Here is a 9,636-nt window from a genome sequence, read left to right as displayed (position 1 = left end):
CATGTTTCAAAAGTCACATGCATTCAGTAGAAACGTAATTCAAGTACCCATACAACAATTCTGTTTTTCCCTTCTACTACAATATTCAGTAAATCACATGAAATATTCAACACTTTATTATAAAATAGGCTTTGTGTTTGTATTAGTCCATTCTCATGCTGCTATAAGGACATACCCAAGACTGTGTAATTTATAAAAGGAAGAGGTTTAATTGACTCACAGTTCCCCAGGGCTGGGGAGGCATCAGAAAACTTACAATCATGGCAGAAGGGGAGCAAACATGCCTTTATTCACAAGGTGGCAGAAAAGAGAAGAATGAGTGCCCAGGGTTCAAGTGCTGGAAGGTGGACCGGAAGGAGGGGAACGCCACTGGGGTGACTCTGCTGGAAGCTTTGGACTCCATCCACCTGCCCACGTGCAGGATTGACAATCCCCCGAGGCTGCCCCTGCAAGCTGTGTACAAGATGGGAGGTGACCGAGGGCTGAGTGGGGCTGAGGGTAGACTACTCCGTTAGGGATTCTGGAGTTGATCCTTAATTGAATCCCCTAGGGAGTCCACGGGCGTATGATTGCCAGGGTTCAAATCCTGACTCCACCTCTTCCTTGAGCAAGGATGAAGTGGAAAAGCACCTAGCATTTCCAAGCTATCCAGTACACAGTTTTAAACAGTTAGAGATCCATCTAGTGCTTTCTACCATTCCATACGTGGTCCTTTGTCCTTGAACTCAAAAGCCAAGGGGCCTCCCAGGAAGTCAGTTTTCACTGGGTGTGTCTTGGACTGACTTCCCTTCCTGGATTGAACAGGCATTGGCACTGTGCTGGTGGGCCATGTGGAGAGTGGCTTTTTGAAATTTGGGATAGTGGTCACATTTGCCCCTAGCAATGTCACTACTGAGGTTAAATCTGTGGAGATGCACCATGAGGCCCTGGCGGAAGCCCTGCCAGTTAACAGCGTAGGATTCTGTGTGAAGAATGTGTCTGTGAAGGACATTTGGTGGGTGAATGAGGCTGGAGACAGCAGGAACGACCTCTCCCATAGAGGCTGACAGTTCTGTGGCACAGGTAAGCCCCAGGGAGCAAAGGGTCTTGGCCTGGTGCAGGAGGGAGTGCTTCAGGATTAGTCCTGATTTACACTGAGGCCACAGGTTTTGCTGCCATCTGTCTAATTCCACCCTGCTACCCCACCAGGCGATTGTCCTGAACCACTCTGGGCAGATCCACGCTGGCTACTCCCCTGTGCTGGACTGTCATACAGCCCACGTCTCCTGCAAGTTTGTCCAATGGAGGGAAAAGATTGACCGGCACTCTGTCAAGAAACTGGAGGAGAACCTCAAGGCTCTGAAGGTAGGGGATGCAGCCATTGTGCAGATGGTCCCTGGCAAGGCCATGTGTGTGGAGACCTTCTCTGAATACCCACCTCTAGGTGAGCCAGGTATAGTGCTACTAAGTCATGACAGGAAAGCACAATCTCCATTCTGTAACTGAGGGCAAGGCAGCGGCTAAGGAGCATTTCCTTCTGGGCCAGTTTCCAGGCATGTCGTTCTTCCATTTCTCTTCCAGGCTGTTTTACAGTGTGGGACATGAGACAAGCAGAAGCTGTTAGAGTCATCAAGGCTGTGGACAAGAAGTCCTCCACTGCTGGCAAGGTCACCAAGTCTGCAGCAAAAGCCAGCAAGAAATGAAGCCCACCCTCCTCTCTGTAGTGTCCTCAGCTCCCCCTTCCCCCCAAAAACTAAACATTCAATGAGTGTATGTATTTCCTAAATAAAGTGGATAAAACTTGACTAGCTGTCCTGGTTTCTTTCAAAGAGGAAAGCATAGGTAGATGGAGAACTTCTAGGCAAGATAATTATGATTTAAGGCCCATAGGCTTCCCAGGGTCATAAAACAATTCAGGGTTATCTAGCTCATTCTCATACCCAGAGTATCATTCCAACCTCTCTCCCATTTCCTTCCCTCTGTGGCCTCTCCTCCCTGTAAAACTGGTGGATGTTTTGTGGTGTGAAAAGTATACTCATAACAGCAATGGGGTAGGATCTTAGTGCCAATAGATTGGTCCAAATCTACTGTATGATTCTTGGTGTAACCATCGTTCAGTGCTGAAGTTTATTCAGCTAATACAGTCAGGTGAAGACTCTAACTAGTTTGCTTAGAACTTGGGTTCAGAAGCTGGTGCCCAACATGTTAAATTTAAGTTAGGTTAATATGCCTAGAGGGTAAGGAATGAATGGATGGAGTTCTTACAGCCTTTGATCTTGTTGTTGTCAATTAATGGGTGCAACAGGATAACTTTTCATGGAGCTTAATCAACTAAATTTTGTGCTCATTCAGCATATCCTGGGAGACAGGACCCAGGGTCTGCCTGCAATGTGTTCTTCACCCATTCGTCCATCAAATATTGGCACTTACCATGTGCCAGATGCTGTTCTGACCCCATGTACTTACTGAGTGGGTGGACTCAGAAGGCAAATATCAGGTGGTAGTATATGAAGAAAATAAGCAAAGGAAATAGTAGAGATGGGGAGCAGACCATGAAGAATGGAAAGTATGGAGACAAATGGAGTCTACAGTAATAATCCAAGCAAGATGATGACTTGGACCAGAGGAGTAGTCATGAAGTTAAATGATGAGAGTTGGTTTTGAATATATTTTTTAGGTGGAGCTGACAGAAATCTCTAAATATTGGATGTGGGGTATGAGGAAGGAAAGTCAGGGGTGACATCCAGGTCTTTGGCCTGAGGAATTAGAAGAATGGAGCATGTCTGATGAGATGTGGGGATAGATTGCCTCTTATTAGAGATGCTGGGGCAGTTAGAAATGGTCTGGATTAAAGGGAAGAGGTCCAGGATGACATAATCAGGGGAGCAATTCTACATGGAAACAGTATCCTTTGTTCCTAAGCATCTGCTAGGAGGTGTTAGGATGTGCACATAGATTCTGTTCCACCTGGAAAGGGAAATTAATCAACTGCATGATTGTGATCTGTTTTATGATTGGAAAAACCATTAAGCTTCAAACATTGAGAATGCTGACTATGAAAATGGTTTTGTTCCCAGGAGGACTGCTGGAGTCCTTTCTGGGTCAGATTTGGAATGCCATCATTTCCTGCCCATTCCTAAGATTCTGGTGTGCCAGGGTTAGACTAGGAGTGCAGTGGGCTATTTTTCTCACTGGTCAATGGCAATAACATTACCTGTTCCTGTCTGTCATGTTGCTTCCCTCTCAAGTGCAAATCTCCTGGGAAGCCTGAGACCTAGCTCAAACCTAGAAATAATAGCAGGATGACATATCAGAGCTGTCATCAGGCCAGACATCAAGAAGCTCACCTATCTTCAGCTCTGGGAAGCCTGTCAAAATTCCAGCTGTTGTCAGCATGAATTGGTGCCTAATGGGACCTGGACCAAGCTTTGGAACACCTCAAGCCTGTCAATGTCATCAAAGGCCATTCAGCCTGCACGGGAGAGCCAGGCAGGTGCAGGAGATGTGCAGGGACAGAATGCAGAATGCTCACCTGTTGTATTCCTCTTCTTCCCGGGACTGTGCAGTACAGTCTTTTTTGTCCAGAACACTTTATTTTGTCTTCTACAAATCACAGCTGCAGCTTTGCTAAAAATGACTGGGGAACTAAACATATAACCTATCAGTGTTTGGGTCTCTAATATGCACTCAATGAACATTTGCTCAGTAGGAAATGAATGCCACTATATATGTGCTAAAGCAAGTGAATGACTGTCAATTTACTCTTAGTTCTCAAGAATAATCATAGTTTTAGTGCTTGTTTCTTAAGGATATCTAAAAATTTAATTTAAAAGGAAAACTAAAATTATCAAGGTTAATCCTCCAAGTGTCATATTATTTTTAACATTATTTTAATTTAATTAATTTTTATTTATAGATAGGGGGTCTCGTTTCATTGCCCAGGTGCTGGTCCCGAACTCCAGGATTCAAGTGATTCTCCCACCTCAGCCTCCCAAGTGCTGGGATTACAAGCATGAGACACTGTACCTGGCCCAAGTGTCATACTTGCTACTCAGTTATTTCTCACTGCTCAGGAAGAAGGGGGAACCTCAAAACACCTAGTAGATTGAACATAACAGAAAATACTGGTAAGTGGGGAATGTCATCTCATTAGAAACTCCAAGAACACTTCTGTGCAGCACTACAAGCATAGCGCCACAGAACTGTCCAAAGTTTTGTACCAAACTGTAGCTACAGCAATGTACACCAGGATGTAAGAGTTCTGACCTTTTATCTGAGAAAAAGCTGTCATCTTAGGCCACAAGGCCAATGCCTGCTGGTTCAGGGCCCCTTTGTAATGTTGGAAATGGACATAAGCCATACTGACCAGTTACAATTATTGGTTCTTTTCTGACAGATATTGGAAGCCATCACTTGCTAGATCCTCCTCATCCCCTCCCTGCCACCAGGTAACACAATGAAACAAGTCTCAGACTGAATTAGCAGGTACAAAACATGTCTGTTGTGTGGTTTGAAGTCTTGGCATCCTAGCCTTTCAGTCTCTGATGAGCATTTTGCATGCAGGTGTGACAGGATCCTGGCAGCAGGCTTCAGCTGGTCTTCGGGTGGGGACAATCATCTGGAAATGGCTCAGCAGGATGGAGTCCTTAGGCCTTGGCTGCCAGTTCAAAGGGTCAGGGCTGCTGGGCTCACCTGTTTATCCACAGAGGTGCCTGTACAATAGTTCTAGTTAATCTACAGGTCTTGAACTCTGCTCATTTTACCAATAGGAAATATTTTCTAATATCCAATATGACAAACAACAAACCTTCTGGTGCTGACTGGAGATAAATAAGGTTGAGCTTGTGGTAATAAAGCTCCTGGAGTGGGGGCTTCTGATTACTGTCTCACAAGCTACATAACCACCTCTAGAGTGTGTGTTCCCAATGATGGTGCTTCAAATGTTAAACAGCCACCCCTACTGTCTAGAATAAAACTATCTTGCAAACCACATATCTCATGGGGACACTGCATTGGAAGTCCTTGGATGCACTCTTCTTTGAGAGGTCACGCTGCCCCCGACACAGCCAGCCCACTTCCCAGAAGCCCAGATTTACTTTCGTGGCAGGAGCTTCCCTGCCGGTCACGGGTCAGCAGTGGGGGATCTCCCTGGCTCTCCTCCCATCACCCTTTCTGGTGAAAGCCTGCTGAGCCCTATGGTTTCCTCTCTTCCCAGCAGCCACCGGCTACAGAGCTTACCTGAATTATCTCAGACCAAAGAGAAAACGCTCTGGCTCTCAGATTTTTGTTTGTCTCTGTCAGACTCCAGAGCTTGAACAAAGCTCCTTTCTGGTTGACTCTGAACCCATCTCCTCAAGCCGGTTTGGGAGGCTGTGCAGCTCACACCTGACTCCCTGGGGTGGTCTATGCCTGTGTGAAGGGACCTTGCCCTGGGAAGACACCCAGACCTCACCAGCGCCAGCCACTTGGCACCCCAGGCTAGTGCTTATGGCTCCTGATCCTTCAGACTCACAGAGGACATCTGGCTTACTTACTCCACCCAACTAAAGCCAGGAGGATGGGGTGTCACCTATCCATTCATTCATTCACTTCCTCTTTTACCATATTTCATTGATGAAAACTGTGGTTGAGCTAGGTTGAACACTGTCTTGCCTACCCAGATCTCACAGTCTGGCAAAGAAGACAAATACATATTCTGAAAATTACAATGTGATATGAGAAATGCTGTGATAGGGCTAACTTCAGGAGGCTATGGAAGAACATAAGAGGGGCAACAATGAAGCTTGAGGAATCATAGAAAACTGATTCTAGAGGTAAAAAAGACTCTAAAAGAACATGTACAGTGGCCCATACAGGACTCAGCAGGGAGGCCAGTGTGGCTGACTCTGGCTGAAGATTGGCAACACGAACAGAAGGCCAAGTTCTCTGCTTTATTTTATTTTATTTATTTATTTATTTTGAGACAAAGTCTCACTCTGTCTCCAGGGCTGGAGTGCAGGGGCATGATCTCGGCTCACTGCAACCTCCACCTCCGGGGTTCAAGCGATTCTCCTGCCTCAGCCTCCCTAGTAGCTGGGATTACAGGTGCCCGCCACTGTGCCCAACTAATTTTTGTATTTTTTTTTGGTAGAGACAGGGTTTCACCATGTGGGCCCGGCTGGTCTCGAACTCCTGACCTCGTGATTCTCCCACCTCGGCCTCCCAAAGTACTTAGATTACAGGTGTGAACCACCGCACCCGGCCAAGTTCTTGAAGGCCCTTGATGCCAAGCTAGGGAATCTAGGCTTAGTGCTGAGGGCAGAGAGGAGTCATAGGGTGCTCAAGTGGGTGCCTTTCCTTTAAATGAGAAGTGCAGGCTTTGAGCTTTCTCAGAAACTTAACTTGGGCCCTTATGCAAAAAGAACATCAAGACTAGACCTCACCTGACAGCTCTATTGGCTGCCAGGGTACCTCTGTCCTCTTTCATTAGGCCTCAGAAGATCCATAATGATGGCATCAGTTTCACTGGTATAGAAATAAATGAGCAATACTCTACCATCTGAGGTGGTCCCGTTTCTGGGTAGAAGCTAAATTGAAATTCTAAAATGACTCTATTGCCATTCTTCTGAATGCAGTTGACTTCTTTTTGTCATATTAAACCAAGTTCCAGACACTGGAAACAGAAATCCCAGCTGCTGTTGCCCATTCATTGAACAATTGGTATTTTGGCCTTGTAGGGAGACACACCAGCTTATGTTTACAGAGCTGTTTACATTTGATGGTGACAACAATATAACTGAGAAAAATTGCCCTATGGAAAAATATGTTTTCCTTCTGTTCTAAGAAAAGTCCCACTGCATCAGCCAGAACAGTGTGTCCAGCATACATAGACAGCAGCAGACTAAGACCTATGAAGAGAAACCTGCCCCTCTCCATCCTGTCTACCTGTAGGGTCAACTGGGGTTTGGAAATATTTCCAGAGAAAAACTTCACATCTTACTCACTCACATTCCCATTTTCCATAATCAGCCAAGTCCCAATTATTTCCTGTATTGTCTCTGCCACGTTAGTTTTGTGAGACAATGGTGGGTAGGACAATGGTGCATAACTCAAACACAGGGCCAATCTAAACGAGAAACTGTCAGAGGCTCAGGGGATGATTGCATTATTCATGAAAAGACATAAGAACAACTGGAGGATAACATTAAATTTTAACTCACAGCAGCAATTACAAGGCAATTATCCAAAATGGTATAATTGTCACAGTTACAGGGTGTATGGCAGAACCTACACCACGTTCTTGCGACCTCTTTCAATGCCATGATGAAAACTGGTGTGTACATTGCAAGAGGAAATTCTGCAGAAGGAAACATGTATATTCCCTCCCCTCATGCCCCATGCAGCAAGCAGCCAGAGGCTCAGTGAAAAATGTAGCCTGAGGCCAGGCTTAAATCTTGCAGGAACCCTTGTCTTGCTTATGCCAAACTGTGCTGCTGTCAGTTATTTAACCCTGTCCTTGTGTGAATTTCTGCCCACTCATGGAGCCTAAATCCTACTTCCAGATGCAGTCTCTCAGCCAAGGGCACTCCAAATGTGGCAGTGGGAAGAAGGTATGTGCTTTGCAGGCAGCAAGCTGGGATTTACTCACTGTTCTAATGCTTACTGATGGTGCGATTAAGCATCTGCCAGTATAAGGGTAGGTACTATGATACCCTTATAATTAGAAGACGCACTCAGTGCATATGACATGCAAGGCAGTTTGCATGTCTTCTTTAAGTTAACCTCCAAGATTCCTGGTTTTCATGTATTCATTTATTTAACAAATATTTATCCAACATCTTTGTATTTGGCTCTTTTCTAGGAGATTGAGTTATATTAATGACAAAATAGAGCCCTGCCTTTATGAAGCTTCCCTAATGGGAGTAATATTGTACAACCCTCAGAGGCCTGAAAGGTACACTGTACTGTCTATAGCATCAGTAGAGCAAGATGCAAATTGGGATCAAAATATTCTAACCTTTCTGAGTCGTGATTCTTTCCTTCCCTTTCCATCTCACTCTCCTTTCCCCCTCTTCTATCTTGGCTTTAGAACTATGTGTCTTTTCAAATCAATTCAACACACATTTCTCAAGCACCTATTAACTTGACAATATCTAGCGACATTTAAAATAGGTATATCCATTGATATAACAAGTTTATTATTAGATCTTCATTGTACAATATACTGAAATAGGATTGCTAAAATATGTCGAATGATATTCATCACAGTATTGTTTGCGATTGTCACAAACTGAAAATAATGAAAAATGTATATAAATAAGTGGGGGCTATTAAATAAATTAGGGTGCATTCATCTGGTGGGATGTTATGCAGCTGCTAAAAGAATGTGCTAAGAATGGAATGATGTTCAGAGACTCCCACCAGGTGAAAAAGGCAAGTTTCAGAATAGTGTGTACAGTTGGATCCCATATTTGTAAAACAAATTTCACATGTACAGAAGAAAAATGACAGGAAGAATATGCATCAAAATAGTATCTGGGGTGCCTCTTGGGAGTACGTTGGGGATAGGAAAGACTTATGTTTTCTTCTTTGTCTTCTGATTTAAAATTTGTATAGATTACTCTTATAGTTAAGTAAAAATATATTTGACTCTTGAACAACATGAGTTTGAAGTGCTTGGGTTCGTCGTTACTGGATTTTTATCAATAAAAGTTACACAAAATGTACCTGCTTCCCCTTCCACCTCCTCCACTTCTTTCACCTCTCCACCCATGAGACAGCAAGACCAACCCCTCCTGCTCTTCCTTTTCCGCCTCAGCCTACTCAATGTGAAGGCAATGAGGGTGAAGACCTTTATAATGACCCACTTCCGCTTAATAAATAGTAAGTATATTTTCCCTTCCTTATTATTTTCTTAATAACATTTTTCTCTAGTTTACTTTATTGTAAGAATACTGTATAATTTATATATATATGTACACATGTATATATATGTGTGTGTGTATATATATACACACACACACACAAAATATGTGTTATGTGTATATATGTGTATATATGTGTTAATAGACTGTTTATGTTATTGGTAAGGCTTCTGGTCAACAATAGGCTATTAGTAGTTAATTTTGGGGGAAGTCAGAAGTCATGTGTGAATTTTTGACTTTGAGGAAATGTGTATCCCTAAACTTGACCTTGTTCAAGGGTCAACTGTACACAAAGAGTATGGATCATCCCCTCAGCCTCAGGCTACTAAGAGAGCGGGGCTTCCTGCCCTTGAGGAGTGTGATGATTAACTTTATGTACCAACTTGGCAGATATTTGGTGAAACATTATTCTGTGAAAATGTTTTTAGATGAGGTTCACATTTAAATTGGTGGGTTTTGAGTAAAGCAAATTATCCTTCATAATATGGGTGAGTCTCATCCAATCAAATGAAGGCCTTAGTAAGACAAAGACCGAGGAGCTCCCCCGAGCAAGAAGGAATTCTGCTAACAGATTGCATCACAACTCTTCTTGGAGTCTCCAGCCTATGGGCCTACCCCATTGGATTTTGGACTCACCAAGCTTCCCCACAATCAGTTGTGCAAATTCCTTAGACTAAATCTCTCTCTCTCTCTCTTTCTATATATATATATATATATATACACACACACACACACACATATATATATACACACA

At 43.7% G+C, this 9,636-nt stretch overlaps 1 pseudogene; it reads left to right on the top strand.

The window, feature by feature from the left end:
- Nucleotides 1–260: 260 nt before the first annotated feature.
- LOC105484380 (elongation factor 1-alpha, oocyte form-like) lies at nucleotides 261–1,717 on the top strand (annotated as a pseudogene).
- Nucleotides 1,718–9,636: the final 7,919 nt, after the last annotated feature.

The sequence above is a fragment of the Macaca nemestrina genome, chromosome 12 (assembly GCF_043159975.1).
Source record: "Macaca nemestrina isolate mMacNem1 chromosome 12, mMacNem.hap1, whole genome shotgun sequence".
Lineage (NCBI taxonomy): Eukaryota > Metazoa > Chordata > Mammalia > Primates > Cercopithecidae > Macaca > Macaca nemestrina.
Note: the sequence above shows the minus strand (reverse complement) of the source record. Positions and strands in the feature narration are given on the sequence as shown.